The sequence below is a fragment of the Channa argus genome, chromosome 4 (genome assembly GCF_033026475.1).
Source record: "Channa argus isolate prfri chromosome 4, Channa argus male v1.0, whole genome shotgun sequence".
NCBI classification, from domain to species: Eukaryota; Metazoa; Chordata; class Actinopteri; order Anabantiformes; family Channidae; genus Channa; species Channa argus.
Window position 1 is genome coordinate 28999332 of NC_090200.1, and position 22158 is coordinate 29021489.

General features: G+C 43.0%; 16 non-coding genes across 16 annotated transcripts; all 16 read left to right on the forward strand.

Annotated features, from left to right (window-relative positions):
• The first annotated feature begins 242 nt into the window (after positions 1-242).
• Positions 243-314, forward strand: trnap-ugg (transfer RNA proline (anticodon UGG)). Its single transcript has one exon. It is a non-coding gene; the product is annotated as a tRNA-Pro (tRNA).
• Positions 315-1989: 1675 nt separating this feature from the next.
• Positions 1990-2061, forward strand: trnap-ugg (transfer RNA proline (anticodon UGG)). Its single transcript has one exon. It is a non-coding gene; the product is annotated as a tRNA-Pro (tRNA).
• An 883-nt stretch (positions 2062-2944) lies between these two features.
• Positions 2945-3016, forward strand: trnap-ugg (transfer RNA proline (anticodon UGG)). Its single transcript has one exon. It is a non-coding gene; the product is annotated as a tRNA-Pro (tRNA).
• A 1181-nt stretch (positions 3017-4197) lies between these two features.
• Positions 4198-4269, forward strand: trnap-ugg (transfer RNA proline (anticodon UGG)). The gene has a single exon. It is a non-coding gene; the product is annotated as a tRNA-Pro (tRNA).
• A 1548-nt stretch (positions 4270-5817) lies between these two features.
• trnap-ugg (transfer RNA proline (anticodon UGG)) lies at positions 5818-5889 on the forward strand. The gene has a single exon. It is a non-coding gene; the product is annotated as a tRNA-Pro (tRNA).
• A 1890-nt stretch (positions 5890-7779) lies between these two features.
• Positions 7780-7851, forward strand: trnap-agg (transfer RNA proline (anticodon AGG)). Its single transcript has one exon. It is a non-coding gene; the product is annotated as a tRNA-Pro (tRNA).
• Positions 7852-9150: 1299 nt separating this feature from the next.
• On the forward strand, positions 9151-9222 carry trnap-ugg (transfer RNA proline (anticodon UGG)). The gene has a single exon. It is a non-coding gene; the product is annotated as a tRNA-Pro (tRNA).
• Positions 9223-13007: 3785 nt separating this feature from the next.
• Positions 13008-13079, forward strand: trnap-ugg (transfer RNA proline (anticodon UGG)). Its single transcript has one exon. It is a non-coding gene; the product is annotated as a tRNA-Pro (tRNA).
• A 1181-nt stretch (positions 13080-14260) lies between these two features.
• Positions 14261-14332, forward strand: trnap-agg (transfer RNA proline (anticodon AGG)). Its single transcript has one exon. It is a non-coding gene; the product is annotated as a tRNA-Pro (tRNA).
• Positions 14333-14959: 627 nt separating this feature from the next.
• Positions 14960-15031, forward strand: trnap-ugg (transfer RNA proline (anticodon UGG)). The gene has a single exon. It is a non-coding gene; the product is annotated as a tRNA-Pro (tRNA).
• A 1181-nt stretch (positions 15032-16212) lies between these two features.
• Positions 16213-16284, forward strand: trnap-agg (transfer RNA proline (anticodon AGG)). Its single transcript has one exon. It is a non-coding gene; the product is annotated as a tRNA-Pro (tRNA).
• Positions 16285-17404: 1120 nt separating this feature from the next.
• trnap-agg (transfer RNA proline (anticodon AGG)) lies at positions 17405-17476 on the forward strand. The gene has a single exon. It is a non-coding gene; the product is annotated as a tRNA-Pro (tRNA).
• Positions 17477-18103: 627 nt separating this feature from the next.
• trnap-ugg (transfer RNA proline (anticodon UGG)) lies at positions 18104-18175 on the forward strand. The gene has a single exon. It is a non-coding gene; the product is annotated as a tRNA-Pro (tRNA).
• A 1181-nt stretch (positions 18176-19356) lies between these two features.
• On the forward strand, positions 19357-19428 carry trnap-agg (transfer RNA proline (anticodon AGG)). The gene has a single exon. It is a non-coding gene; the product is annotated as a tRNA-Pro (tRNA).
• A 1120-nt stretch (positions 19429-20548) lies between these two features.
• On the forward strand, positions 20549-20620 carry trnap-agg (transfer RNA proline (anticodon AGG)). The gene has a single exon. It is a non-coding gene; the product is annotated as a tRNA-Pro (tRNA).
• A 1130-nt stretch (positions 20621-21750) lies between these two features.
• trnap-agg (transfer RNA proline (anticodon AGG)) lies at positions 21751-21822 on the forward strand. The gene has a single exon. It is a non-coding gene; the product is annotated as a tRNA-Pro (tRNA).
• The last annotated feature ends 336 nt before the right edge of the window (positions 21823-22158 follow it).

Consider the following 22158-nt stretch of genomic DNA (forward strand, 5'->3'; position numbering starts at 1 on the left):
TAACCACAAGACCAGATGCAAGTTTTGCTGTGAAAGTTGTTACTAGACGAGACAAGATTCCACTCACTCGTGTTTTGCTCATCTGGAAACCACAACCTTTCTCTGTCAATGGAGTATGTCCTCACATTAATGTTTTTGTCGGAAATTTACACAACATGAATTTCTCAGTTTGAGAATGACTGAAGTTCTTGTTCTTCATTTGGATAGTAGGGCTGAACTCAATACAAAACCACCGGACACGAGGCTCGTTGGTCTAGGGGTATGATTCTCGCTTTGGGTGCGAGAGGTCCCGGGTTCAAATCCCGGACGAGCCCTTGACTGCGACATCTATTCCACAGACCCTTTTTAGGAAGACTTTCACCTACGAAAGTCGACAAGTATAAAAACAGCCTTACTATACCTAGCTTTATGAGTAATTGTGGGTTTGAGCACCACAAAATTTGACAGAGTAATTGCATTTTTTCCATTCCAAGCATGGATGTGTTGCCGATCTGATACCTATGACTTTTAAAGGTCAATGCAGTATACTAAAATGCCATTGTAGAATACACTGAGGTGCAAACATTTAGCGAGAAGGTGTCACTTTCAATGAAGTAAACTATTTGCAGCAAAAGTGCGGACTGTATCATATTTTGCCTTCACTAGCTTCTTTCCATTGGCTTCTCAACAAATCTAGAACAGAATGTAAAACCCTGCTTCTTACATATAAAGCTCTAAAGGGTCAAGCTCCATCATATCTAAAAGACCTCATGGTACCATATCATGCCAATAGGCCACTTCAGTCTCAGAATGCAAGCCTACTGTTGGTCGAAGAAGGAGAAGAGGAAGGTTTGTTTGTAGGCAGAGAGAGAAGAGGAAAGCTAAGAACGTAGGACTGACAGTAGACGTGACGTGAAGAGGCGAGTGCAAGCAGGTTGGAACGGGTGGAGAAAAGTGTCAGGTGTGTTTTGCGATAAAAGAGTATCAGCGAGAATGACAGAAAAGGTGTTCAAGAAGGTGGTGAGACCAGCGATGTTTTTCGGTTTAGAGACAGTGGCACTGTAGAAAAAGACAGGAGGCAGAGCTGGAGGTAGCAGAGCTTAAGATGTTGAGGTTCTCATTGGGAGTGACGAGGATGGATGGGATCAGGCATGAGTACATCAGAGGGACAGCTCATGTTAGATGTTTTGGAGATAAAGTCAGAGAGGCCAGATTGAGGTGGTTTGGACATGTTCAGAGGAGAGACTGTCAATATGTCGGTAGAAGGATGCTGAGGTTGGAGCTGCCAGGCAAGAGGTCTAGAGGAAGACCAAAGAGGAGATTTTTGGATATACTCCCTCAAAAGAGAGTTCAAATGCTCTCCTCAAGTTCATTGAGATGCATACAAGAAAAGGGATGGTAACACTTTCAATGTAGTGAGGTTGCCAAAACACAAATTGGCCAATCTAAAGGTGAGTAAATTCTGTAAATTCATATTTTGCCTTCACTAGCCTTGGTCTAGGGGAATGATTCTCGCTTAGGGTGTGAGAGGTCTCCGGACGAGCCCTGAATGCTAAATTCAATGTCTATGAGAAGAGAGGATGTAACGCTTTCCACGTGTAACCACAAGACCAGATGCAAGTTTTGCTGTGAAAGTTGTTACTAGACGAGACAAGATTCCACTCACTCGTGTTTTGCTCATCTGGAAACCACAACCTTTCTCTGTCAATGGAGTATGTCCTCACATTAATGTTTTTGTCGGAAATTTACACAACATGAATTTCTCAGTTTGAGAATGACTGAAGTTCTTGTTCTTCATTTGGATAGTAGGGCTGAACTCATTACAAGCCCACTGGACGCGATTTGCTGATCTGGAAACCACAACCTTTCTCTGTCAATGGAGTATGTCCTCACATTAATGTTTTTGTCGGAAATTTACACAACATGAATTTCTCAGTTTGAGAATGACTGAAGTTCTTGTTCTTCATTTGGATAGTACGGCTGAACTCAATACAAAACCACCGGACACGAGGCTCGTTGGTCTAGGGGTATGATTCTCGCTTTGGGTGCGAGAGGTCCAGGGATCAAATCCCGGACGAGCCCTTGACTGCGACATCTATTCCACTGACCCTTTTCAAGAAAACTTTCTCCTATGAAAGTTGACAAGTATGAAAACAGGCTTACCATACTAAGCTTTATGAGGAATTGTGGGTTTGAGCACCAAAAACTTTGACAGAGTAATTGCATTTTTTCCTTGTGCAAACACAGGAAACTTTAGTTAGTACACGACACAAGATGCCAAGTATTGATGTTTTGCCGATTTGGAAAACCCGACTTTCAAAAGTCAAGAGCTGACTGTATCATATTTTGCCTTCACTAGCCTTGGTCTAGGGGAATGATTCTCGCTTAGGGTGTGAGAGGTCTCCGGACGAGCCCTGAATGCTAAATTCAATGTCTATGAGAAGAGAGGATGTAACGCTTTCCACGTGTAACCACAAGACCAGATGCAAGTGTTTCTGTGAAAGTTGTTACTAGACGAGACAAGATTCCACTCACTCGTGTTTTGCTGATCTGGAAACCACAACCTTTCTCTGTCAATGGAGTATGTCCTCACATTAATGTTTTTGTCGGAAATTTACACAACATGAATATGATTCTCGCTTAGGGTGTGAGAGGTCTTCGGACGAGCCCTGAATGCTAAATTCAATGTCTATGAGAAGAGAGGATGTAACGCTTTCCACGTGTAACCACAAGACCAGATGAAAGTTTTTCTGTGAAAGTTGTTACTAGAAGAGACAAGATTCCACTCACTCGTGTTTTGCTGATCTGGAAACCACAACCTTTCTCTGTCAATGGAGTATGTCCTCACATTAATGTTTTTGTCGGAAATTTACACAACATGAATTTCTCAGTTTGAGAATGACTGAAGTTCTTGTTCTTCATTTGGATAGTAGGGCTGAACTCATTACAAGCCCACTGGACGCGAGGCTCGTTGGTCTAGGGGTATGATTCTCGCTTTGGGTGCGATAGGTCCCGGGTTCAAATCCCGGACGAGCCCTTGACTGCGACATCTATTCCACAGACCTTTTTTAGGAAGACTTTCACCTACGAAAGTCGACAAGTATAAAAACAGCCTTACTATACCAAGCTTTATGAGGAATTGTGGGTTTGAGCACCACAACATTTGACAGAGTAATTGCATTTTTTCCATTCCAAGCATGGATGTGTTGCCGATCTGATACCTATGACTTTTAAAGGTCAATGCAGTATACTAAAATGCCATTGTAGAATACACTGAGGTGCAAACATTTAGCGAGAAGGTGTCACTTTCAATGAAGCAAACTATTTGCAGCAAAAGTGCTGACTGTATCATATTTTGCCTTCACTAGCTTCTTTCCATTGGCTTCTCAACAAATCTAGAACAGAATGTAAAACCCTGCTTCTTACATATAAAGCTCTAAAGGGTCAAGCTCCATCATGTCTAAAAGACCTCATGGTACCATATCATCCCAATAGGCCACTTCAGTCTCAGAATGCAAGCCTACTGTTGGTCGAAGAAGGAGAGGAGGAAGGTTTGTTTGTAGGCAGAGAGAGAAAAGGAAAGCTAAGAACGTAGGACTGAATGTAGACGTGACGTGAAGAGGCGAGTGCAAGCAGGTTGGAACGGGTGGAGAAAAGTGTCAGGTGTGTTTTGCGATAAGAGAGTATCAGCGAGAATGAAAGCAAAGGTGTTCAAGACGGTGGTGAGACCAGCGATGTTTTTCGGCTTAGAGACAGTGGCACTGTAGAAAAGACAGGAGGCAGAGCTGGAGGTAGCAGAGCTTAAGATGTTGAGGTTCTCATTGGGAGTGACGAGGATGGATAGGATCAGGCATGAGTACATCAGAGGGACAGCTCATGTTAGATGTTTTGGAGATAAAGTCAGAGAGGCCAGATTGAGGTGGTTTGGACATGTTAAGAGGAGAGACTGTCAATATGTCGGTAGAAGGATGCTGAGGTTGGAGCTGCCAGGCAAGAGGTCTAGAGGAAGACCAAAGAGGAGATTTTTAGATATACTCTCTCAAAAGAGAGTTCAAATGCTCTCCTCAAGTTCATTGAGATGCATACAAGAAAAGAGATGGTAAGACTTTCAATGTAGTGAGGTTGCCAATACACAAATTGGCCAATCTAAAGGTGAGTAAATTCTGTCTACAAATGGGGTATTAGTTCACAAACTCTGCAATTCGCTTGTCTTTATATGGCTCGTTGGTCTAGGGGTATGATTCTCACTTTGGGTGCGAGAGGTCCCGGGTTCAAATCCCGGACGAGCCCTTGACTGCGATATCTATTCCACAGATCTGTTCTCAGGAAAACTTTCACCTATGAAAGTCGACAAGTATGAAAACAGCCTTACCATAGCAAGCTTTATGAGGAATTGTGGGTTTGAGCACCACAAAATTTGACAGAGTCACTGCCTTTTTTCCATTCCAAGCATGGATGTGTTGCCGATCTGATACCTATGACTTTTAAAGGTCAATGCAGTATACTAAAATGCCATTGTAGAATACACTGAGGTGCAAACATTTAGCGAGAAGGTGTCACTTTCAATGAAGCAAACTATTTGCAGCAAAAGTGCTGACTGTATCATATTTTGCCTTCACTAGCTTCTTGCCATTGGCTTCTCAACAAATCTAGAACAGAATGCAAAACCCTGCTTCTTACATATAAAGCTCTAAAGGGTCAAGCTCCATCATATCTAAAAGACCTCATGGTACCATATCATCCCAATAGGCCACTTCAGTCTCAGAATGCAAGCCTACTGTTGGTCGAAGAAGGAGAAGAGGAAGGTTTGTTTGTAGGCAGAGAGAGAAGAGGAAAGCTAAGAACGTAGGACTGAATGTAGACGTGACGTGAAGAGGCGAGTGCAAGCAGGTTGGAACGGGTGGAGAAAAGTGTCAGGTGTGTTTCGCGATAAAAGAGTATCAGCGAGAATGAAAGCAAAGGTGTTCAAGACGGTGGTGAGACCAGCGATGTTTTTCGGCTTAGAGACAGTGGCACTGTAGAAAAGACAGGAGGCAGAGCTGGAGGTAGCAGAGCTTAAGATGTTGAGGTTCTCATTGGGAGTGACGAGGATGGATAGGATCAGGCATGAGTACATCAGAGGGACAGCTCATGTTAGATGTTTTGGAGATAAAGTCAGAGAGGCCAGATTGAGGTGGTTTGGACATGTTAAGAGGAGAGACTGTCAATATGTCGGTAGAAGGATGCTGAGGTTGGAGCTGCCAGGCAAGAGGTCTAGAGGAAGACCAAAGAGGAGATTTTTGGATATACTCTCTCAAAAGAGAGTTCAAATGCTCTCCTCAAGTTCATTGAGATGCATACAAGAAAAGAGATGGTAACACTTTAAATGTAGTGAGGTTGCCAAAACACAAATTGGCCAATCTAAAGGTGAGTAAATTCTGTAAATTCAAATTTTGCCTTCACTAGCCCTGTTGCTGTGAAAGTTGTTACTAGAACGAGACAAGATTCCACTCACTCGTGTTTTGCTGATCTGGAAACCACAACCTTTCTCTGTCAATGGAGTATGTCCTCACATTAATGTTTTTCTCGGAAATTTACACAACATGAATTTCTCAGTTTGAGAATGACTGAAGTTCTTGTTCTTCATTTGGATATTAGGGCTGAACTCATTACAAGCCCACTGGACGCGATTTGCTGATCTGGAAACCACAACCTTTCTCTGTCAATGGAGTATGTCCTCACATTAATGTTTTTGTCGGAAATTTACACAACATGAATTTCTCAGTTTGAGAATGACTGAAGTTCTTGTTCTTCATTTGGATAGTACGGCTGAACTCAATACAAAACCACCGGACACGAGGCTCGTTGGTCTAGGGGTATGATTCTCGCTTTGGGTGCGAGAGGTCCAGGGATCAAATCCCGGACGAGCCCTTGACTGCGACATCTATTCCACTGACCCTTTTCAAGAAAACTTTCTCCTATGAAAGTTGACAAGTATGAAAACAGGCGTACCATACTAAGCTTTATGAGGAATTGTGGGTTTGAGCACCAAAAACTTTGACAGAGTAATTGCATTTTTTCCTTGTGCAAACACAGGAAACTTTACTTAGTACACGACACAAGATGCCAAGTATTGATGTTTTGCCGATTTGGAAAACCCGACTTTCAAAAGTCAAGAGCTGACTGTATCATATTTTGCCTTCACTAGCCTTGGTCTAGGGGAATGATTCTCGCTTAGGGTGTGAGAGGTCTCCGGACGAGCCCTGAATGCTAAATTCAATGTCTATGAGAAGAGAGGATGTAACGCTTTCCACGTGTAACCACAAGACCAGATGCAAGTGTTTCTGTGAAAGTTGTTACTAGACGAGACAAGATTCCACTCACTCGTGTTTTGCTGATCTGGAAACCACAACCTTTCTCTGTCAATGGAGTATGTCCTCACATTAATGTTTTTGTCGGAAATTTACACAACATGAATTTCTCAGTTTGAGAATGACTGAAGTTCTTGTTCTTCATTTGGATAGTACGGCTGAACTCAATACAAAACTAACGGACACGAGGCTCGTTGGTCTGGGGGTATGATTCTCGCTTTGGGTGCGAGAGGTCCAGGGATCAAATCCCGGACGAGCCCTTGACTGCGACATCTATTCCACAGACCCTTTTTAGGAAGACTTTCACCTACGAAAGTCGACAAGTATAAAAACAGCCTTACTATACCAAGCTTTATGAGGAATTGTGGGTTTGAGCACCACGAAATTTGACAGAGTAATTGCATGTTTTCCATTCCAAGCATGGATGTGTTGCCGATCTGATACCTATGACTTTTAAAGGTCGATGCAGTATACTAAAATGCCATTGTAGAATACACTGAGGTGCAAACATTTAGCGAGAAGGTGTCACTTTCAATGAAGCAAACTATTTGCAGAAAAAGTGCTGACTGACAGTAGACGTGACGTGAAGAGGCGAGTGCAAGTAGGTTGGAACGGCTGGAGAAAAGGGTCAGGTGTGTTCTGCGATAACAGATTATCAGCGAGAATGAAAGCAAAGGTGTTCAAGACGGTGGTGAGACCAGCGATGTTTTTCGGCTTAGAGACAGTGGCACTGTAGAAAAGACAGGAGGCAGAGCTGGAGGTAGCAGAGCTTAAGATGTTGAGGTTCTCATTGGGAGTGACGAGGATGGATGGGATCAGGCATGAGTACATCAGAGGGACAGCTCATGTTAGATGTTTTGGAGATAAAGTCAGAGAGGCCAGATTGAGGTGGTTTGGACATGTTCAGAGGAGAGACTGTCAATATGTCGGTAGAAGAATGCTGAGGTTGGAGCTGCCAGGCAAAAGGTCTAGAGGAAGAACAAAGAGGAGCTTTTTGGACATACTCTCTCAAAAGAGAGTTCAAATGCTCTCCTCAAGCTCGTTGAGATGCATACAAGAAAAGAGAAGGTAACACTTTCAATGTAGTGAGGTTGCCAATACACAAATTGGCCAATCTAAAGGTGAGTAAATTCTGTCTACAAATGGGATATTAGTTTACAAACTCTGCAATTCGCTTGTCTTTATATGGCTCGTTGGTCTAGGGGTATGATTGAAGTGTGAAAAGTGTCAGGTGTGTTTTGCGATAAAAGAGTATCAGCGAGAATGAAAGCAAAGGTGTTCAAGACAGTAGTGAGACCAGCAATGTTTTTCGGCTTAGAGACAGTGGCACTGTAGAAAAGACAGGAGGCAGAGCTTGAGGTAGCACAAATTGGCCAATCTAAAGGTGAGTAAATTCTGTCTTCAAATGGGATATTAGTTTACAAACTCTGCAATTCGCTTGTCTTTATGTGGCTCGTTGGTCTAGGGGTATGATTCTCGTTTAGGGTGCGAGAGGTCCCAGGTTCAAATCCTGGACAAGCCCTTGACTGCGACATCTATTCCACAGATCTGTTCTCAGGAAAACTTTCACCTATGAAAGTTGACAAGTATGAAAACAGCCTTACCATAGCAAGCTTTATGAGGAATTGTGGGTTTGAGCACCACGAAATTTGACAGAGTAATTGCATGTTTTCCATTCCAAGCATGGATGTGATACCTATGACTTTTAAAGGTCAATGCAGTATACTAAAATGCCATTGTAGAATACACTGAGGTGCAAAAATTTAGCGAGAAGGTGTCAATTTCAATGAAGCAAACTATTTGCAGCAAAAGTGCTGACTGTATCATATTTTGCCTTCACTAGCTTCTTGCCATTGGCTTCTGTCGAAAAGACAGGAGGCAGAGCTGGAGGTAGCAGAGCTTAAGATGTTGAGGTTCTCATTGGGAGTGACGAGGATGGATAGGATCAGGCATGAGTACATCAGAGGGACAGCTCATGTTAGATGTTTTGGAGATAAAGTCAGAGAGGCTAGATTGAAGTGGTTTGGACTTATTCAGAGGAGAGATGGTGAAAACAGTATATCGGATAAAAGATGCTGAGGTTGGAGCTGCCAGGCAAGAGGTCTAGAGGAAGACCAAAAAGGAGATTTTTAGATATACTCTCTCAAAAGAGAGTTCAAATGCTCTCCTCAAGTTCATTGAGATGCATACAAGAAAAGAGATGGTAACACTTTCAATGTAGTGAGGTGAGTGCAAGCAGGTTGGAACGGTGGAGAAAAGGGTCAGGTGTGTTTTGCGATAAAAGATTATCAGCGAGAATGAAAGCAAAGGTGTTCAAGAAGGTGGTGAGACCAGCGATGTTTTTCGGCTTAGAGACAGTGGCACTGTAGAAAAGACAGGAGGCAGAGCTGGAGGTAGCAGAGCTTAAGATGTTGAGGTTCTCATTGGGAGTGACGAGGATGGATGGGATCAGGCATGAGTACATCAGAGGGACAGCTCATGTTAGATGTTTTGGAGATAAAGTCAGAGAGGCCAGATTGAGGTGGTTTGGACATGTTCAGAGCAGAGACTGTCAATATGTCGGTAGAAGGATGCTGAGGTTGGAGCTGCCAGGCAAGAGGTCTAGAGGAAGAACAAAGAGGAGCTTTTTGGACATACTCTCTCAAAAGAGAGTTCAAATGCTCTCCAGAAGTTCATTGAGATGCATACAAGAAAAGAGATGGTAACACTTTCAATGTAGTGAGGTTGCCAATACACAAATTGGCCAATCTAAAGGTGAGTAAATTCTGTCTACAAATGGGATATTAGTTTACAAACACTGCAATTCGCTTGTCTTTTATGTGGCTCGTTGGTCTAGGGGTATGATTCTCGCTTTGGGTGCGAGAGGTCCCGGGTTCAAATCCCGGACGAGCCCTTGACTGCGACATCTATTCCACAGATCTGTTCTCAGGAAAACTTTCACCTATGAAAGTCGACAAGTATGAAAACAGCCTTACCATAGCAAGCTTTATGAGGAATTGTGGGTTTGAGCACCACAAACTTTGACAGAGTAATTGCACTTTTTCCTTGTTCAAACACAGGAAACTTTAGTTAGTACACGACACAAGATGCCAAGTGTTGATGTTTTGCCGATTTGGAAAACCCGACTTTCAAAAGTCAAGAGCTGACTGTATCATATTTTGCCTTCACTAGCCTTGGTCTAGGGGAATGATTCTCGCTTAGGGTGTGAGAAGTCTCCGGACGAGCCCTGAATGCTAAATTCAATGTCTATGAGAAAAGAAGATGTAACGCTTTCCACGTGTAACCACAAGACCAGATGCAAGTGTTGCTGTGAAAGTTGTTACTAGAACGAGACAAGATTCCACTCACTCGTGTTTTGCTGATCTGGAAACCACAACCTTTCTCTGTCAATGGAGTATGTCCTCACATTAATGTTTTTGTCGGAAATTTACACAACATGAATTTCTCAGTTTGAGAATGACTGAAGTTCTTGTTCTTCATTTGGATAGTAGGGCTGAACTCATTACAAGCCCACTGGACGCGAGGCTCGTTGGTCTAGGGGTATGATTCTCGCTTTGGTTGCGAGAGGTCCAGGGATCAAATCCCGGACGAGCCCTTGACTGCGACATCTATTCCACACACCGTTTTTAGGAAGACTTTCACCTACGAAAGTCGACAAGTATAAAAACAGCCTTACAATACCAAGCTTTACGAGGAATTGTGGGTTTGAGCACCACGAAATTTGACAGAGTAATTGCATGTTTTCCATTCCAAGCATGGATGTGTTGCCGATCTGATACCTATGACTTTTAAAGGTCAATGCAGTATACTAAAATGCCATTGTAGAATACACTGAGGTGCAAAAATTTAGCGAGAAGGTGTCACTTTCAATGAAGCAAACTATTTTCAGCAAAAGTGCTGACTGTATCATATTTTGCCTTCACTAGCTTCTTTCCATTGGCTTCTCAACAAATCTAGAACAGAATGTAAAACCCTGCTTTTTACATATAAAGCTCTAAAGGGTCAAGCTCCATCATATCTAAAAGACCTCATGGTACCATATCATCCCAGTAGGCCACTTCAGTCTCAGAATGCAAGCCTACTGTTGGTCGAAGAAGGAGAGGAGGAAGGTTTGTTTGTAGGCAGAAAGAGAAAAGGAAAGCTAAGAACGTAGGACTGAATGTAGACGTGACGTGAAGAGGCGAGTGCAAGCAGGTTGGAACGGGTGGAGAAAAGTGTCAGGTGTGTTTTGCGATAAAAGAGTATCAGCGAGAATGAAAGCAAAGGTGTTCAAGACGGTGGTGAGACCAGCGATGTTTTTCGGCTTAGAGACAGTAACACTGTTGAAAAGACAGGAGGCAGAGCTGGAGGTAGCAGAGCTTAAGATGTTGAGGTTCTCATTGGGAGTGACGAGGATGGATAGGATCAGGCATGAGTACATCAGAGGGACAGCTCATGTTAGATGTTTTGGAGATAAAGTCAGAGAGGCCAGATTGAGGTGGTTTGGACATGTTCAGAGGAGAGACTGTCAATATGTCGGTAGAAGGATGCTGAGGTTGGAGCTGCCAGGCAAGAGGTCTAGAGGAAGACCAAAGAGGAGATTTTTGGATATACTCTCTCAAAAGAGAGTTCAAATACTCTCCTCATGTTCATTGAGATGCATACAAGAAAAGAGATGGTAACACTTTCAATGTAGTGAGGTTGCCAAAACACAAATTGGCCAATCTAAAGGTGAGTAAATTCTGTAAATTCATATTTTGCCTTCACTAGCCTTGGTCTAGGGGAATGATTCTCGCTTAGGGTGTGAGAAGTCTCCGGACGAGCCCTGAATGCTAAATTCAATGTCTATGAGAAGAGAAGATGTAACGCTTTCCACGTGTAACCACAAGACCAGATGCAAGTGTTGCTGTGAAAGTTGTTACTAGAACGAGACAAGATTCCACTCACTCGTGTTTTGCTGATCTGGAAACCACAACCTTTCTCTGTCAATGGAGTATGTCCTCACATTAATGTTTTTGTCGGAAATTTACAAAACATGAATTTCTCAGTTTGAGAATGACTGAAGTTCTTGTTCTTCATTTGGATAGTAGGGCTGAACTCATTACAAGCCCACTGGACGCGAGGCTCGTTGGTCTAGGGGTATGATTCTCGCTTTGGGTGCTAGAGGTCCCGGGTTCATATCCCGGACGAGCCCTTGACTGCGACATCTATTCCACAGACCTTTTTTAGGAAGACTTTCACCTACGAAAGTCGACAAGTATAAAAACAGCTTTACTATACCAAGCTTTATGAGGAATTGTGGGTTTGAGCACCACGAAATTTGACAGAGTAATTGCATGTTTTCCATTCCAAGCATGGATGTGTTGCCGATCTGATACCTATGACTTTTAAAGGTCAATGCAGTATACTAAAATGCCATTGTAGAATACACTGAGGTGCAAACATTTAGCGAGAAGGTGTCACTTTCAATGAAGCAAACTATTTGCAGCAAAAGTGCGGACTGTATCATATTTTGCCTTCACTAGCTTCTTTCCATTGGCTTCTCAACAAATCTAGAACAGAATGTAAAACCCTGCTTCTTACATATAAAGCTCTAAAGGGTCAAGCTCCATCATATCTAAAAGACCTCATGGTACCATATCATCCCAATAGGCCACTTCAGTCTCAGAATGCAAGCCTACTGTTGGTCGAAGAAGGAGAAGAGGAAGGTTTGTTTGTAGGCAGAGAGAGAAGAGGAAAGCTAAGAACGTACGACTGACAGTAGACGTGACGTGAAGAGGCGAGTGCAAGCAGGTTGGAACGGGTGGAGACAAGTGTCAGGTTTGTTTTGCCATAAAAGAGTATCAGCGAGAATGAAAGCAAAGGTGTTCAAGACGGTGGTGAGACCAGCGATGTTTTTCGGCTTAGAGACAGTGGCACTGTAGAAAAGACAGGAGGCAGAGCTGGAGGTAGCAGAGCTTAAGATGTTGAGGTTCTCATTGGGAGTGACGAGGATGGATGGGATCAGGCATGAGTACATCAGAGGGACAGCTCATGTTAGATGTTTTGGAGATAAAGTCAGAGAGGCCAGATTGAGGTGGTTTGGACATGTTCAGAGGAGAGACTGTCAATATGTCGGTAGAAGGATGCTGAGGTTGGAGCTGCCAGGCAAGAGGTCTAGAGGAAGACCAAAGAGGAGATTTTTGGATATACTCTCTCAAAAGAGAGTTCAAATACTCTCCTCATGTTCATTGAGATGCATACAAGAAAAGAGATGGTAACACTTTCAATGTAGTGAGGTTGCCAAAACACAAATTGGCCAATCTAAAGGTGAGTAAATTCTGTAAATTCATATTTTGCCTTCACTAGCCTTGGTCTAGGGGAATGATTCTCGCTTAGGGTGTGAGAAGTCTCCGGACGAGCCCTGAATGCTAAATTCAATGTCCATGAGAAGAGAAGATGTAACGCTTTCCACGTGTAACCACAAGACCAGATGCAAGTTTTGCTGTGAAAGTTGTTACTAGACGAGACAAGATTCCACTCACTCGTGTTTTGCTGATCTGGAAACCACAACCTTTCTCTGTCAATGGAGTATGTCCTCACATTAATGTTTTTGTCGGAAATTTACAAAACATGAATTTCTCAGTTTGAGAATGACTGAAGTTCTTGTTCTTCATTTGGATAGTAGGGCTGAACTCATTACAATCCCACTGGACGCGAGGCTCGTTGGTCTAGGGGTATGATTCTCGCTTTGGGTGCGAGAGGTGCAGGGTTCAAATCCCGGACGAGCCCTTGACTGCGACATCTATTCCACAGTTCTTTTTTAGGAAGACTTTCACCTACGAAAGTCGACAAGTATAAAAACAGCCTTACTATACCAAGCTTTATGAGGAATTGTGGGTTTGAGCACCACAAAATTTGACAGAGTAATTGCATTTTTTCCATTCCAAGCATGGATGTGTTGCCGATCTGATACCTATGACTTTTAAAGGTCAATGCAGTATACTAAAATGCCATTGTAGAATACACTGAGGTGCAAACATTTAGCGAGAAGGTGTCACTTTCAATGAAGCAAACTATTTGCAGCAAAAGTGCGGACTGTATCATATTTTGCCTTCACTAGCTTCTTTCCATTGGCTTCTCAACAAATCTAGAACAGAATGTAAAACCCTGCTTCTTACATATAAAGCTCTAAAGGGTCAAGCTCCATCATATCTAAAAGACCTCATGGTACCATATCATCCCAATAGGCCACTTCAGTCTCAGAATGCAAGCCTACTGTTGGTCGAAGAAGGAGAGGAGGAAGGTTTGTTTGTAGGCAGAGAGAGAAAAGGAAAGCTAAGAACGTAGGACTGAATGTAGACGTGACGTGAAGAGGCGAGTGCAAGCAGGTTGGAACGGGTGGAGAAAAGTGTCAGGTGTGTTTTGCGATAAAAGAGTATCAGCGAGAATGAAAGCAAAGGTGTTCAAGACGGTGGTGAGACCAGCGATGTTTTTCGGCTTAGAGACAGTGGCACTGTAGAAAAGACAGGAGGCAGAGCTGGAGGTAGCAGAGCTTAAGATGTTGAGGTTCTCATTGGGAGTGACGAGGATGGATAGGATCAGGCATGAGTACATCAGAGGGACAGCTCATGTTAGATGTTTTGGAGATAAAGTCAGAGAGGCCAGATTGAGGTGGTTTGGACATGTTAAGAGGAGAGACTGTCAATATGTCGGTAGAAGGATGCTGAGGTTGGAGCTGCGAGGCAAGAGGTCTAGAGGAAGAACAAAGAGGAGATTTTTGGATATACTCTCTCAAAAGAGAGTTCAAATGCTCTCCTCAAGTTCATTGAGATGCATACAAGAAAAGAGATGGTAACACTTTCAATGTAGTGAGGTTGCCAATACACAAATTGGCCAATCTAAAGGTGAGTAAATTCTGTCTACAAATGGGATATTAGTTTACAAACTCTGCAATTCGTTTGTCTTTATATGGCTCGTTGGTCTAGGGGTATGATTCTCGCTTAGGGTGCGAGAGGTCCCGGGTTCAAATCCCGGACGAGCCCTTGACTGCGACATCTATTCCACTGATCCTTTTCAGGAAAACATTCTCCTATGAAAGTTGACAAGTATGAAAACAGGCTTACCATACCAAGCTTTATGAGGAATTGTGGGTTTGAGCACCAAAAACTTTGACAGAGTAATTGCATTTTTTCCTTGTGCAAACACAGGAAACTTTAGTTAGTACACGACACAAGATGCCAAGTATTGATATTTGCCGATTTGGGAAACCCGACTTTCAAAAGTCAAGAGCTGACTGTATCATAGTTTGCCTTCACTAGCCTTGGTCTAGGGGAATGATTCTCGCTTAGGGTGTGAGAGGTCTCCGGACGAGCCCTGAATGCTAAATTCAATGTCTATGAGAAGAGAGGATGTAACGCTTTCCACGTGTAACCACAAGACCAGATCCAAGTTTTGCTGTGAAAGTTGTTACTAGACGAGACAAGATTCCACTCACTCGTGTTTTGCTGATCTGGAAACCACAACCTTTCTCTGTCAATGGAGTATGTCCTCACATTAATGTTTTTGTCGGAAATTTACACAACATGAATTTCTCAGTTTGAGAATGACTGAAGTTCTTGTTCTTCATTTGGATAGTACGGCTGAACTCAATACAAAACCACCGGGCACGAGGCTCGTTGGTCTAGGGATATGATTCTCGCTTTGGGTGCGAGAGGTCCAGGGTTCAAATCCCGGACGAGCCCTTGACTGCAACATCTATTCCACAGACCCTTTTTAGGAAGACTTTCACCTACGAAAGTCAACAAGTATAAAACCAGCCTTACTATAACAAGCTTTATGAGGAAATGTGGGTTTGAGCACCACGAAATTTGACAGAGTAATTGCATTTTTTCCATTCCAAGCATGGATGTGTTGCCGATCTGATACCTATGACTTTTAAAGGTCAATGCAGTATACTAAAATGCCATTGTAGAATACACTGAGGTGCAAACATTTAGCGAGAAGGTGTCACTTTCAATGAAGCAAACTATTTGCAGCAAAAGTGCTGACTGTATCATATTTTGCCTTCACTAGCTTCTTTCCATTGGCTTCTCAACAAATCTAGAACAGAATGTAAAACCCTGCTTCTTACATATAAAGCTCTAAAGGGTCAAGCTCCATCATATCTAAAAGACCTCATGGTACCATATCATCCCAATAGGCCACTTCAGTCTCAGAATGCAAGCCTACTGTTGGTCGAAGAAGGAGAGGAGGAAGGTTTGTTTGTAGGCAGAAAGAGAAAAGGAAAGCTAAGAACGTAGGACTGCATGTAGACGTGACGTGAAGAGGCGAGTGCAAGCAGGTTGGAACGGGTGGAGAAAAGTGTCAGGTGTGTTTTGCGATAAAAGAGTATCAGCGAGAATGAAAGCAAAGGTGTTCAAGACGGTGGTGAGACCAGCGATGTTTTTCGGCTTAGAGACAGTAACACTGTAGAAAAGACAGGAGGCAGAGCTGGAGGTAGCAGAGCTTAAGATGTTGAGGTTCTCATTGGGAGTGACGAGGATGGATAGGATCAGGCATGAGTACATCAGAGGGACAGCTCATGTTAGATGTTTTGGAGATAAAGTCAGAGAGGCCAGATTGAGGTGGTTTGGACATGTTAAGAGGAGAGACTGTCAATATGTCGGTAGAAGGATGCTGAGGTTGGAGCTGCCAGGCAAGAGGTCTAGAGGAAGACCAAAGAGGAGATTTTTAGATATACTCTCTCAAAAGAGAGTTCAAATGCTCTCCTCAAGTTCATTGAGATGCATACAAGAAAAGAGATGGTAACACTTTCAATGTAGTGAGGTTGCCAATACACAAATTGGCCAATCTAAAGGTGAGTAAATTCTGTCTAAAAATGGGTTATTAGTTTACAAACTCTGCAATTCGCTTGTCTTTATATGGCTCGTTGGTCTAGGGGTATGATTCTCGCTTAGGGTGCGAGAGGTCCCAGGTTCAAATCCCGGACGAGCCCTTGACTGCGACATCTATTCCACTGACCCTTTTCAGGAAGACTTTCACCTACGAAAGTCGACAAGTATAAAAACAGCCTTACTATACCAAGCTTTATGAGGAATTGTGGGTTTGAGCACCACAAAATTTGACTAAGTAAGGTCAATGCAGTATACTAAAATGCCATTGTAGAAACACTGAGGTGCAAACATTTAGCGAGAAGGTGTCACTTTCAATGAAGCAAACTATTTGCAGCAAAAGTGCGGACTGTATCATATTTTGCCTTCACTAGCTTCTTTCCATTGGCTTCTCAACAAATCTAGAACAGAATGTAAAACCCTGCTTCTTACATATAAAGCTCTAAAGGGTCAAGCTCCATCATATCTAAAAGATCTCATGGTACCATATCATCCCAATAGGCCACTTCAGTCTCAGAATGCAAGCCTACTGTTGGTCGAAGAAGGAGAGGAGGAAGGTTTGTTTGTAGACAGAGAGAGAAGAGGAAAGCTAAGAACGTAGGACTGACAGTAGACGTGACGTGAAGAGGCGAGTGCAAGCAGGTTGGAACGGGTGGAGAAAAGTGTCAGGTATATTTTGCGATAAAAGAGTATCAGCGAGAATGAAAGCAAAGGTGTTCAAGACAGTGGTGAGACCAGCGATGTTTTTCGGCTTAGAGACAGTGGCACTGTAGAAAAGACAAGAGGCAGAGCTGGAGGTAGCATAGCTTAAGATGTTGAGGTTCTCATTGGGAGTGACGAGGATGGATAGGATCAGGCATGAGTACATCAGAGGGACAGCTCATGTTAGATGTTTTGGAGATAAAGTCAGAGAGGCCAGATTGAGGTGGTTTGGACATGTTCAGAGGAGAGACTGTCAATATGTCGGTAGAAGGATGCTGAGGTTGGAGCTGCGAGGCAAGAGGTCTAGAGGAAGAACAAAGAGGAGATTTTTGGATATACTCTCTCAAAAGAGAGTTCAAATGCTCTCCTCAAGTTCATTGAGATGCATACAAGAAAAGAGATGGTAACACTTTCAATGTAGTGAGGTTGCCAATACACAAATTGGCCAATCTAAAGGTGAGTAAATTCTGTCTACAAATGGGATATTAGTTTACAAACTCTGCAATTCGTTTGTCTTTATATGGCTCGTTGGTCTAGGGGTATGATTCTCGCTTAGGGTGCGAGAGGTCCCGGGTTCAAATCCCGGACGAGCCCTTGACTGCGACATCTATTCCACTGATCCTTTTCAGGAAAACATTCTCCTATGAAAGTTGACAAGTATGAAAACAGGCTTACCATACCAAGCTTTATGAGGAATTGTGGGTTTGAGCACCAAAAACTTTGACAGAGTAATTGCATTTTTTCCTTGTGCAAACACAGGAAACTTTAGTTAGTACACGACACAAGATGCCAAGTATTGATATTTGCCGATTTGGGAAACCCGACTTTCAAAAGTCAAGAGCTGACTGTATCATAGTTTGCCTTCACTAGCCTTGGTCTAGGGGAATGATTCTCGCTTAGGGTGTGAGAGGTCTCCGGACGAGCCCTGAATGCTAAATTCAATGTCTATGAGAAGAGAGGATGTAACGCTTTCCACGTGTAACCACAAGACCAGATCCAAGTTTTGCTGTGAAAGTTGTTACTAGACGAGACAAGATTCCACTCACTCGTGTTTTGCTGATCTGGAAACCACAACCTTTCTCTGTCAATGGAGTATGTCCTCACATTAATGTTTTTGTCGGAAATTTACACAACATGAATTTCTCAGTTTGAGAATGACTGAAGTTCTTGTTCTTCATTTGGATAGTACGGCTGAACTCAATACAAAACCACCGGGCACGAGGCTCGTTGGTCTAGGGATATGATTCTCGCTTTGGGTGCGAGAGGTCCAGGGTTCAAATCCCGGACGAGCCCTTGACTGCAACATCTATTCCACAGACCCTTTTTAGGAAGACTTTCACCTACGAAAGTCAACAAGTATAAAACCAGCCTTACTATAACAAGCTTTATGAGGAAATGTGGGTTTGAGCACCACGAAATTTGACAGAGTAATTGCATTTTTTCCATTCCAAGCATGGATGTGTTGCCGATCTGATACCTATGACTTTTAAAGGTCAATGCAGTATACTAAAATGCCATTGTAGAATACACTGAGGTGCAAACATTTAGCGAGAAGGTGTCACTTTCAATGAAGCAAACTATTTGCAGCAAAAGTGCTGACTGTATCATATTTTGCCTTCACTAGCTTCTTTCCATTGGCTTCTCAACAAATCTAGAACAGAATGTAAAACCCTGCTTCTTACATATAAAGCTCTAAAGGGTCAAGCTCCATCATATCTAAAAGACCTCATGGTACCATATCATCCCAATAGGCCACTTCAGTCTCAGAATGCAAGCCTACTGTTGGTCGAAGAAGGAGAGGAGGAAGGTTTGTTTGTAGGCAGAAAGAGAAAAGGAAAGCTAAGAACGTAGGACTGCATGTAGACGTGACGTGAAGAGGCGAGTGCAAGCAGGTTGGAACGGGTGGAGAAAAGTGTCAGGTGTGTTTTGCGATAAAAGAGTATCAGCGAGAATGAAAGCAAAGGTGTTCAAGACGGTGGTGAGACCAGCGATGTTTTTCGGCTTAGAGACAGTAACACTGTAGAAAAGACAGGAGGCAGAGCTGGAGGTAGCAGAGCTTAAGATGTTGAGGTTCTCATTGGGAGTGACGAGGATGGATAGGATCAGGCATGAGTACATCAGAGGGACAGCTCATGTTAGATGTTTTGGAGATAAAGTCAGAGAGGCCAGATTGAGGTGGTTTGGACATGTTAAGAGGAGAGACTGTCAATATGTCGGTAGAAGGATGCTGAGGTTGGAGCTGCCAGGCAAGAGGTCTAGAGGAAGACCAAAGAGGAGATTTTTAGATATACTCTCTCAAAAGAGAGTTCAAATGCTCTCCTCAAGTTCATTGAGATGCATACAAGAAAAGAGATGGTAACACTTTCAATGTAGTGAGGTTGCCAATACACAAATTGGCCAATCTAAAGGTGAGTAAATTCTGTCTAAAAATGGGTTATTAGTTTACAAACTCTGCAATTCGCTTGTCTTTATATGGCTCGTTGGTCTAGGGGTATGATTCTCGCTTAGGGTGCGAGAGGTCCCAGGTTCAAATCCCGGACGAGCCCTTGACTGCGACATCTATTCCACTGACCCTTTTCAGGAAGACTTTCACCTACGAAAGTCGACAAGTATAAAAACAGCCTTACTATACCAAGCTTTATGAGGAATTGTGGGTTTGAGCACCACAAAATTTGACTAAGTAAGGTCAATGCAGTATACTAAAATGCCATTGTAGAAACACTGAGGTGCAAACATTTAGCGAGAAGGTGTCACTTTCAATGAAGCAAACTATTTGCAGCAAAAGTGCGGACTGTATCATATTTTGCCTTCACTAGCTTCTTTCCATTGGCTTCTCAACAAATCTAGAACAGAATGTAAAACCCTGCTTCTTACATATAAAGCTCTAAAGGGTCAAGCTCCATCATATCTAAAAGATCTCATGGTACCATATCATCCCAATAGGCCACTTCAGTCTCAGAATGCAAGCCTACTGTTGGTCGAAGAAGGAGAGGAGGAAGGTTTGTTTGTAGACAGAGAGAGAAGAGGAAAGCTAAGAACGTAGGACTGACAGTAGACGTGACGTGAAGAGGCGAGTGCAAGCAGGTTGGAACGGGTGGAGAAAAGTGTCAGGTATATTTTGCGATAAAAGAGTATCAGCGAGAATGAAAGCAAAGGTGTTCAAGACAGTGGTGAGACCAGCGATGTTTTTCGGCTTAGAGACAGTGGCACTGTAGAAAAGACAAGAGGCAGAGCTGGAGGTAGCATAGCTTAAGATGTTGAGGTTCTCATTGGGAGTGACGAGGATGGATAGGATCAGGCATGAGTACATCAGAGGGACAGCTCATGTTAGATGTTTTGGAGATAAAGTCAGAGAGGCCAGATTGAGGTGGTTTGGACATGTTCAGAGGAGAGACTGTCAATATGTCGGTAGAAGGATGCTGAGGTTGGAGCTGCCAGGCAAGAGGTCTAGAGGAAGACAAAAGAGGAGCTTTTTGGACATACTCTCTCAAAAGAGAGTTCAAATGCTCTCCTCAAGTTCATTGAGATGCATACAAGAAAAGAGATGGTAACACTTTCAATGTAGTGAGGTTGCCAATACACAAATTGGCCAATCTAAAGGTGAGTAAATTCTGTCTACAAATGGGATATTAGTTTACAAACTCTGCAATTCGCTTGTCTTTATGTGGCTCGTTGGTCTACGGGTATGATTCTCGCTTAGGGTGCGAGAGGTCCCGGGTTCAAATCCCGGACGAGCCCTTGACTGCGACATCTATTCCACAGATCTGTTCTCAGGAAAACTTTCACCTATGAAAGTCGACAAGTATGAAAACAGCCTTACCATAGCAAGCTTTATGAGGAATTGTGGGTTAGAGCACCACAAAATTTGACAGAGTAAGTAAGTAAGGTCAATGCAGTATACTAAAATGCCATTGTAGAATACACTGAGGTGCAAACATTTAGCGAGAAGGTGTCACTTTCAATGAAGCAAACTATTTGCAGCAAAAGTGCGGACTGTATCATATATTGCCTTCACTAGCTTCTTTCCATTGGCTTCTCAACAAATCTAGAACAGAATGTAAAACCCTGCTTCTTACATATAAAGCTCTAAAGGGTCAAGCTCCATCATATCTACAAGACCTCATGGTACCATATCATCCCAATAGGCCACTTCAGTCTCAGAATGCAAGCCTACTGTTGGTCGAAGAATGAGAGGAGGAAGGTTTGTTTGTAGACAGAGAGAGAAGAGGAAAGCTAAGAACGTAGGACTGACAGTAGACGTGACGTGAAGAGGCGAGTGCAAGCAGGTTGGAACGGGTGGAGACAAGTGTCAGGTGTGTTTTGCCATAAAAGAGTATCAGCGAGAATGAAAGCAAAGGTGTTCAAGACGGTGGTGAGACCAGCGATGTTTTTCGGCTTAGAGACAGTGGCACTGTAGAAAAGACAGGAGGCAGAGCTGGAGGTAGCATAGCTTAAGATGTTGAGGTTCTCATTGGGAGTGACGAGGATGGATAGGATCAGGCATGAGTACATCAGAGGGACAGCTCATGTTAGATGTTTTGGAGATAAAGTCAGAGAGGCCAGATTGAGGTGGTTTGGACATGTTCAGAGGAGAGACTGTCAATATGTCGGTAGAAGGATGCTGAGGTTGGAGCTGCCAGGCAAGAGGTCTAGAGGAAGACAAAAGAGGAGCTTTTTGGACATACTCTCTCAAAAGAGAGTTCAAATGCTCTCCTCAAGTTCATTGAGATGCATACAAGAAAAGAGATGGTAACACTTTCAATGTAGTGAGGTTGCCAATACACAAATTGGCCAATCTAAAGGTGAGTAAATTCTGTCTTCAAATGGGATATTAGTTTACAAACTCTGCAATTCGCTTGTCTTTATGTGGCTCGTTGGTCTAGGGGTATGATTCTCGCTTAGGGTGCGAGAGGTCCCAGGTTCAAATCCTGGACGAGCCCTTGACTGCGACATCTATTCCACAGATCTGTTCTCAGGAAAACTTTCACCTATGAAAGTTGACAAGTATGAAAACAGCCTTACCATAGCAAGCTTTATGAGGAATTGTGGGTTTGAGCACCACGAAATTTGACAGAGTAATTGCATGTTTTCCATTCCAAGCATGGATGTGATACCTATGACTTTTAAAGGTCAATGCAGTATACTAAAATGCCATTGTAGAATACACTGAGGTGCAAAAATTTAGCGAGAAGGTGTCAATTTCAATGAAGCAAACTATTTGCAGCAAAAGTGCTGACTGTATCATATTTTGCCTTCACTAGCTTCTTGCCATTGGC